The sequence below is a fragment of the Callorhinus ursinus genome, unplaced genomic scaffold, assembly GCF_003265705.2.
Source record: "Callorhinus ursinus isolate GAN/ISIS: 27379988/994484 unplaced genomic scaffold, GSC_fseal_2.0 scaffold23, whole genome shotgun sequence".
Taxonomy (NCBI): domain Eukaryota; kingdom Metazoa; phylum Chordata; class Mammalia; order Carnivora; family Otariidae; genus Callorhinus; species Callorhinus ursinus.
In genome coordinates, this window is record NW_027397085.1 from 13,613 (window position 1) to 22,868 (window position 9,256).

At 41.1% G+C, this 9,256-nt stretch overlaps 1 long non-coding RNA gene across 1 annotated transcript; it reads left to right on the forward strand.

The window, feature by feature from the left end:
* Positions 1-7,803: 7,803 nt before the first annotated feature.
* LOC141374909 (uncharacterized) lies at positions 7,804-8,845 on the forward strand. The gene is made up of 2 exons (XR_012382113.1): positions 7,804-7,866; positions 8,733-8,845. It is a non-coding gene; the product is annotated as an uncharacterized lncRNA (long non-coding RNA).
* Positions 8,846-9,256: the final 411 nt, after the last annotated feature.

The following is a 9,256-nucleotide window of genomic DNA, read 5'->3' on the forward strand; positions in this document are numbered from 1 at the left end:
TTTTTAAAAAGTATTTTTATTTTATTTTATTTATTTATTTGAGAGTGAGAGTGAGCAGGAGCAGGGAGAGCAGCAGAGGGAGAGGGAGAAGCAGGCTTCCCGCTGAGCAGGGAGCCGGATGCAGGGCTCGATCCTAGGATCCTGGGATCATGACCTGAGCCGAAGGCAAGTGCTTAACCAACTGAGCCACCCAGCCACCCCTTTGCTTACATTTTTATTTTATTTTATTTTTTTAAAGATTTTATTTATTTATTTGACAGAGAGAGACACAGTGAGAGAGGGAGCACAAGCAGGGGGAGTGGGAGAGGGAGAAGCAGGCTCCCCGCGGAGCAGGGAGCCTGATGCGGGGCTCCATCCCAGGACCCTGGGATCATGACCTGAGCCGAAGGCAGACACTTAACGACTGAGCCACCCAGGCGCCCCTTGCTTACATTTTTAAAGACTCTCTTCCACTAGATTTAAAACTGTGAGAATGTGATGTGGAAAATCCGAACTCAGAGAAAATGAAAAGAAGAGAATTTCAAAATGATCTTATTAATAGCCTCAGAGTAAACAAGATAATGTTATCTGTGAAATAAGAGTGATACTATAGAAAAAAAATATTCAGGTGCCGAAAAAGAGTTCTTGGAAATTAAAAAAATATTATGTTAGTTCTCACCAAAAAAAAAAAAAAAAGGAAAAAAGTCAATGATCAGTGTATCCTGGCTACACTTCCGCTTCCTTAGCAGCATATTCCATTCAGCAGACTGCCTGATAAGCCACCTTTTTTTTTTTAAGATTTTATTTATTTATTTGAGAGAGAGAGAGCACAAGCAGGGGGAGCAGCAGGCAGAGGGAGAAGCAGGCTCCTCACTGAGCAGGGAGCCCGACGCGGGACTCGACCCCAGGACCCTGGGATCATGACCTGAGCTGAAGGCAGACGCTCAACTGACTGAGCCACCCAGGCGTCCTTAGCCATTATTATACTACTGAGCTACCTGGTTCTGCTGGCAACTGCATATATGAAGTACTTTCTTTTGATATTTTCAATAAATACCAGTTGTTAAAAGTTAATAAATAAAAAATTTAAATATAATATTAGTAATGAAAAAAAATCTCTTCCAAAGTTGAAAGATAAATCTGAGAAAATCCTGCCAAAAGTAGTAAAGACAAAAAGATTCATAATAGGAGAGAAATTATATACATGATTAATCCAAGAGGATTAATACGCTAAAAATATAAGATAAAAAAACAGAATAGGGAAAATGGAAACAAATAAATTATTAAAGAAATAATAACAGAAAAACTCCAGAGGACTGAAAGACAGGAGTATTCCTAGTAAAAATTCACTGAAAGCACAGTGAAAATAAACACCAAGACCCACACTGAGGCCCACCATCATCTCTGAAGGTAAATTCTTATTATTATAAGACTTGGAAGAAAATAAAAATAAAAACATAAGAGTGAAGAAGGGTCTTGCCCAGACTCTGAAATGCAAGTCCAAGCAATGCCTTGCTTTTATGGTGCATATTTCTCTTAAACAAAGCTTTAAAAAAAATCATTAAAATGTTTTAAAAGCTTGGTATTTTAAGAAATTTTAGAGTGACCTCCTTAATAAATGTGACAACCAAGATTCCCTGACCTAAAAGAGGCTAGAAGACATAGGTGACTCAAGAAAGGGAACCAGGAAAACAGCCTTCCCTTAGAACCCTGTCTAGTGGATAGTGAAGACCTGTAATCCCAGAATACTATATGTGATGAACAAATTCCTCAAGATGACTTCTTAAAGCTCCAAAATTGGCTCAATAAAGGATTTAAATCAAAAATTTTTGAGTGCTACAATTGTGTAAAAAAATATATCTATAATATGGCCAATCATAAAAATTTACAAAAGTACAATAGCAAGTTTTAATAGTATGTTTCTATGGATGATGTATTTATTCATCCCCCAATTTTTAAAATATTGTTATATTAGTTTTGTGATGAAAAAATTAAGTTCCCTTTCTTTTTCCTTTAAAATAATTGGCCCCAAGTACAAAATGATAACTTCAATTCATTTTGTTTATTCTCATGACATGTTCCAAGATAATTTTGTGAACACCTAAGTGTTCCATTTAGTATTAGGAGAAGTAAAATGTTAAGGGATGTTTAAGCTCTGCAAAGTTGAATAGAATAGCATTTGAATGACAGGATATAATTACAGATCACTAAGGATGTGGTACAAAATGTGCCCAATCCCACCTCTTCATACTTAGCTAAGAACAGAACACTTTAGTAAGATATGAGATTAATAAAATACCAAAAGAAATAATAATTCTGGAACCCCCCCCCCCCTGCTTGGCAGGGATCCTGCTTCGCCCTCTCCCTCTGTTGCTCCCTCTACTTGTGCTCTCTGTCAAATAAATAAATAAAATCTTTAAAAAATAAATAAACAAAGGCTGCATTCTCAACATCACTATTAGGTCATTGGAGCCTGACTAAAATTAGGGGTGACCCAAGGGGATATGACATGAGCCCCAAAAGCATTTGCTATACTCATAAGCCTAGAATCTTGCCATACACTCAAGACTCAGTAAAAGCTTTCTGAGTCATTTCATCAATTCCAGGGGCTTCCAAGTCTTCCTGTTCAAATCAGTGATCACCTGAGAAGTTATACATTGCCTTTTACAACCACATTCTAGACCTTATGTCATTTTGTCAGGCCCACATTATCTTTGTAAGGCAAGTAACAGACGCCTTCTCATGTTAGCCTAAGCTAACAGGGTATTTATTATGAGACTATGGGAATATCTTGGGAATCCCAACATAAGCCTCAAGCTGAGTTTGGATGCTGCATGCTGGTTTTTCTTTTTCTCTTACAGAGTTTAAAATGAGCCACCATGCTGAGTGGGGCTGTCAATCAGGCATCCACTGCTCATTGCCTGTACTGAGGTGACACTGTGGGCAATGGAGAGATGGGCGATAGGACCCTGGACGTTAGAGATTAGCATTTTGCTGAGAAGGCACATAAAGAGAAGCCCACATACAAAGCAAGGATCAAATGACTACTACTTACAAGTATTATAGGAGCTCACAAAAGGGGTATGCCACAGTGGTTGAGATGGTCAGCAAAGGCTCCATGGAGGAGGTGAGCTGGGTTTGCAAGGAGCTGCGAGATTTAGACAAGTGTAGTGGAGAAGAGGAGGCAGGAAAGGACAAAATGCACAAGCAAGGGATCAGAGGAAGGAATGTGTCCAGTCCATTTCCAAGAAATAACCTGCCCAGTGGCAACTCCATCCACGCTGATTAACTCATTACCAAGTGCTGGTCAAGATGGCGAACTGGAATCTATTAGAATGCTGGAAACGTCTTCCTGGTCTTTTCAAATTAGAATTCAATCATTGTCTTACCTTGCATAAGATCTAGAAAACTACACAGAATGTGGCTTTGGTAATATCCTGGGTCTCTTACCTAGTCACAAGTAATATCCTGAGGTCTCTTACCTAGTCACAAACATAATCAATCTTTATTTTTTTTTAAGATTTATGTATTTATTTGAGAGAGAGTGCGCGTGCACGCAAGCGGAAAGAGCAGGGAGAGGGGAGAGAATCTCAAGCAGACTCTGCTGAGCACAGAGCCTGATGTGGGGCTCAATCTCATGACCCTGAGATCACGACCTGAGCCAAAACCAAGAGCTGAAACCAGCTTAACCGACTGCACCACCCAGGCACCCCACAAACACAATCAATCTTAACTGGGATCAAGGAACACTAAAAATTCAACCACTAGAAAGGGGTTCGAACCCCCCAAAAAAGGTAGTTTTTATTCCAGGGAGCCTTCACACATAGATATCTTTCCATAGAATTTAAAGATATGTATTCTATGACATTTGTATGAAGGCCTCATAATTCATTTTAACACTGCATGCTTTAAAATGATTTCCTTTGAGGGGCACCTGGGTGGTGCAGTTGGTTGAGCAACTGACTCTTGGTTTTGGCTCAGGTCATGATCTCAGGATGGGGAGATCTGAGATAGAGCCCCACATCAGGCTCCGCACTCAGCACGGAGTCTGCTTGAGATTCTCTCTCCCTCTCCCTCTACCCCTCCCACTAGTGCTCTCTCTCTCTCTCTAAAATAAATAAATATTTAAAAAATAAATAAAATTATTTCCTTTGAGTTGAAAGAAAAACTGAAAGTGAGAGTAAGTTTTAGTTAATTTTCTAGTTCTTAACCTCCTTGATCTTTAAGAAATGGAACACCCTTGACTTAAATCCATAAACCATCAAATAATCCTATTGTACCATGATTAGTTATCATCACCTAAACATTACTTTAATGCAGAATATAACAATTAGTTACTTTCATCACACTACTATTTTACATTGTAAAAATGCTCACCAAATATCTTCAAGGTTTAAAAAAACAGTTTAAGTATTGTATATTAACCAGGTGATCACTCCTTAGTTTTCTTTCTTCCTTCTGCATATTTGTTAAGTAGGAGCTATGACCTCAGCCTTGCAGGAACAGCTCTTGTCTCAGCTCTCCTTCCTGGCATAACATGCGCTAGACTTCTCTCACTAAGGCTTGTCCCAGTCTTGCCCGCATTCTCTAGTCTTCTCTGTTCTGGGAGACCCCCAATCCCAACAGAGTCACCAGCTTGGTTTAGAGACAGTTCTTTGTTTTTCATTGCAGATCCTTTGCTCCTCCAGCAATGTAACTTTAAAAAAGAGTAAGAAGATCTATATTGGGCATGTATCAAATGGTAAGCAAAAAGCAATTCTAAATGGCAATATCATACAGAAGAGATGAGTTATCCTGAAGTACATCAGTGCTTTGGAAACATCTAATCTGTCAATAATGTGACATGAAAAAATGCTGTATGGTAGTGATGCTTGAGAAAGCAGGTTTATTTTTTTTTATAAAACCTACTTTTTTTTTTTTTAAAGATTCTATTCATCCATTTATTTGAGAGAGAGAGAACACGAGCAGGGGGGAGGGTTAGAGGGAGAGGGAGAAGCAGACTCCCCACTGAGCAGGGAGCCGGATGCAGGACTCCATCCCAGGATCCTGAGACCATGACCTGAGCTGAAGGCAGACGCTCAACCGACTGAGCCAACCAGGCACCCCAAAGCAGGTTTATTTTAAATGTTGATTTTCAAGCCTAAAGGAGTCAAATTCCATCCTTCTAAATGATTTGTTAGTTCCTTTTTGGGGGGTGGGTGTCCATATAACTAATATCTGCCCAACAAAGTAAAGCAAACATCTCAAATTAAAGGGATAATTCTACCTAACAACTAGACAGTGTCACCAACGGGTGAGAAGTCCATTTGCAATGAGATTCTACTAGGCATGTCAATATCCCAGACCAAAAAAAGAGGGAATCAAAGTTCTAAGAGTTACAGCTGGATTCATGAGCGTTTTAGAAAGTGACAAGTTCCTACAGGGTTTGCATTTATTTTTTTTTTTTAAGTGTTTAAACACTTAGGCTCCTTGTCCGCACATCTCAGGGATGGGAGAAATTCAGGCTTGGTTCTCACATTGAGACTATCCTGCTCTTCGCCAACCCTGCATTCCAGCAGCATCTCGACCCCCAGCCAGCCTTTCTGTGTAGCAACACTCTGACCCCAGAGTCAGAGTCCCTAATTCTGTGACTGCCCTGGCCTTGGAACCAAACAGACATTTTTTGATCCCAGTTCTGCAAACTAGATACCTGTGTTTGCCACTCCCTTCTTCACCCTGTCTTTCCTGCCAAATAAAACAATTCTCCAGGAGTGGGTGTCTGATTGCAATCCTTGCTCTTCCATAATTGGCTATGCAGTTTGGGATAAATCATTTAGCCAGCCTGAACCTCAATTTTCTTACTTGTAAAATAAGGGGTTTGGATGAGATGGTTTCAAGGTCCCTTTGAATTCTAAAACACCACTGTGGCCTGTCTCTGATTGGTCCTTTGTCCTTTCAAAGAATGAGTAGCAATTAAGTGCACTAAACAAACATGTTACAACTCAACATTCTTTGTAAAATATATACTTTCCTGTCAGTTGGACCCTTAAAGTAACTGTAGTTTTAAAAATTAATTCTCCCTGGTCTAGAACTGGACCAGGTACAGAATAATATCATGTATCTTATTCTCACATAGAGTATGAAATAGCCAGTGTTTTTGCAAATAATAAAAACAACATTGGCTAACTTATACAAAAAAGAAATTTATTGGAAAGATACTGGGTATGTCAAAGAATTTCAGGGAAACTGGAGAATTAGTCTTGGAAATAGGAACTCAGGGGTGCATGGCACAGTCAAGATCCCACCAGAGGTTCAGTCCATGTAGGGTGCTGGCTCTGGCATCATCAGCCCTGGATACCTGTCACCATCCACTGAAGTCTTAATTCCATCCAGCCACTCTGAATGCTCTTTGAATGTCTCTGGCCTCATTACCACTCCCTGAAGGGCCAGAGTCTCAGGGAAAGAGCTTCTGTTTGGCTGAGCCCTGGTCAGATGTCCATACACAGGTCCAAGGAGTCCAAAGCTGGATTATCTGCTCCTCTCCAGCTTCCAGAGTAGGAAGACTGATCCTGACCTCCATTCATCTTGCACTCACGAAAATAGAAAGAGTGTTTGGATGCTGGACAACCAAAACTGACAAATGTTCACTACACAGTTTTCTCACTTGTGATTACAAATTCAACACATCCTGGAGGCATCCGTAAGAGGTTAATTATGTTCTGGAGAGGTTTACAGCTGATTGATTATTCCAGCATTACTTCATCTCTTCATTGATTTATATGAATCAGGGATTGGTCCAGTTAATGAAAACATATTCATCAGGATACTAACTAATTTATTGGGCTGGCTTTTCATATTTACATGGCTCCTCTGGATGACAAAGTGAGTATCTGAAATGAATAATGAATCACTGGAAGGAAAAAGCTTCATTCAGAGCACAGGCTGTTATTGATTTTTAAAGTAAAAAAATAATATGTGGTGTTTAGTCCTGGTCTAAAGTTCTTCACAGAGATGATGTTAATTTCCCTAAGACTTTGCATTGTCCTGGTTTTAGAGATCAGCTGGGATGTCTGAATTATCTGGAATTTATGTGAGAGACGTCAGAAGAGACACTAGAGCTAAGCCCTCTCAGCCTCATTCCAAAGCAAATCCACTAAACCTCAGAAACAATTTTTCCACCCTGAAAACAAAAGTGGCAAACAGACTCCCACCAGATTGCTGCCATTAGGTAGGACCCCTTCCATGGCCAACGTGGAAGAGAAATTTAGAAAAGAGAAGGAAAGAGAATTCTGTCAAGGAGCTCAAGGACTGAGACAGTCTTCTAGAATAAACATTAAGTTCAGAGAGGAATTTGTCCGACAAACTGCAGTGGCATCCCCACATAAAAGGCCTTTTATTTTTTATATATTTTTAAAGATATTCAGGGCCCGACCAAAGACCTCCCTAAAGAGAAATAACAGGCCAGCAACCCAGAGTCCTCTATCCTGGAACACAAAGCTCCTCCCTGCACTGGGCCACGTAGTGGCTCTGACTCCCAGTCTCACAGGAGAAGTGGGTCCTTCTAATTGCTTAAGGAACTGTCTACTGTGGTCCAAAGAAAATGGGGGCACCTGGCTGGCTCCGTCAGTGGAGTGTGCAACTCTTGATCTCAGGGTTATGAGTTTGAGCCCCATGTTGGGTGTGGAGATTACATAAAAATAAAATCTTAAAAAAAGGAATGTATTCATTATGATACAGGTTTGGACACATATAGCAGACTCAAATAACAGTACCTTAAATAAGATAGAAGCTTGTCTCTCTCCATGTAAAAGACTCTTCACTAATATGACACCTACTCATCCTTCAGGTCTCACTGGAAATGTCCCCTCCTCTGAGAAGCCTTCCCTGATGTTACCTAGACAAGCTAAGGTATTCTTGCCTTCTATTCTCTGAGTACCTTCTAACTTCTCTATGAAAACAATGATCAGGGATGCCTGGGTGGCTTAGTCGTTAAGTGTCTGACTTCGGCTCAGCTTATGATCCCAGGGTCCTGAGATTGAACCCCGCACTGGGCTCCATGCTCAGCAGGAGGCCTGCTTCTCCCTCTCCCACTCGCCCTGCTTGTGTTCCCTCTCTCACTGTCTCTCTGTCAGATTAAAAAAAAAAAAACTTTAAAAAAAAAAGCGATGATCATACTTTGTGTTATGGAGTGCTTAATTTTCCCCACATTAGAACTAGCAACACAAGGGTAGGGACTGTGTTAATCTTGCTCATCAGCATTATCTCCAGAGAGCCACCTCCCACCCGCACGACACAGGTACTTATTTGATGTACTGAAATGTACCTCTGCTGAATGTTCTTGAGGGTGGCAGGAATTGAATACTTCTGGCTTATCATACATAGGACTGTTGCTCAGAAAATTCCAAAACAGTAAATAGTCTTTACTTATTTATGTGAGAGAGCACACACGTCAGGGGCGGGAGGGAAGGGACAAGCGGACTCCATGCTAAGCATGGAACCCAGCCCAGGGCTTGACACAGGAACCCATCCCACGACCCTGAGATCATGACCTGAGCGGAAACCAAGAGTCAGGCCCTTAACCAACTGGGCCACCCAGGCGCCCCCAGTAAATAGTATTTTAAAAATGGGGAAATAACAGCCATTTATGCTCCTAGCACAGCTGTAGATTTGGAAGAGAGCAAAAATGAATATTTCCATTTGAAAGTCCTTAGCCTATAGAGCAGGGGCTAGCAAACTTTCCGTAAAGTGACACTGAATTATTTCACGTTTGGCAGATCCTATGATCTCCATTGCAAGGAGTCTACTGCGGCGTGAAACTGGAAAGACAGCAACAACCAACATGTAAACCAACGGTGTGGCTGGGTTCCAATAAAACTTGATCTATGAATACTGAAATTTCACATCATTTTCAAATGTCATGAAATAATTCTTTTGCTAGTTTCCAACCAGTTAAAAATGCGAAAGCCTTGTTAGTTCATGAGCCGTGCAAGAAAGGCAGCGGCTAGACTTGGCCCATGCGCGTGGTGTGCCAGCCCCATCAGACAGCACATTTTTGACAGAGAAGAATCTGGCCTTGGTTCACTTCTTTAGCCCCTCAGGGCAATTCACTTTCCTAAGCACTTACTATGGGCCAGCACTGGGACCAGACGCTGCAGAGCAATGAAGATGGTGAAGACTAGCTCTGTGCCGCTAAGTCCACAGGACGTGGACCCAAATCCACAAACTGTGGTTGCAGCGTCTGCTTGAAGGGGGGAGGTTACTTCATGACAAGGTGGCACCTGAGGGGTAAGTCATGGGC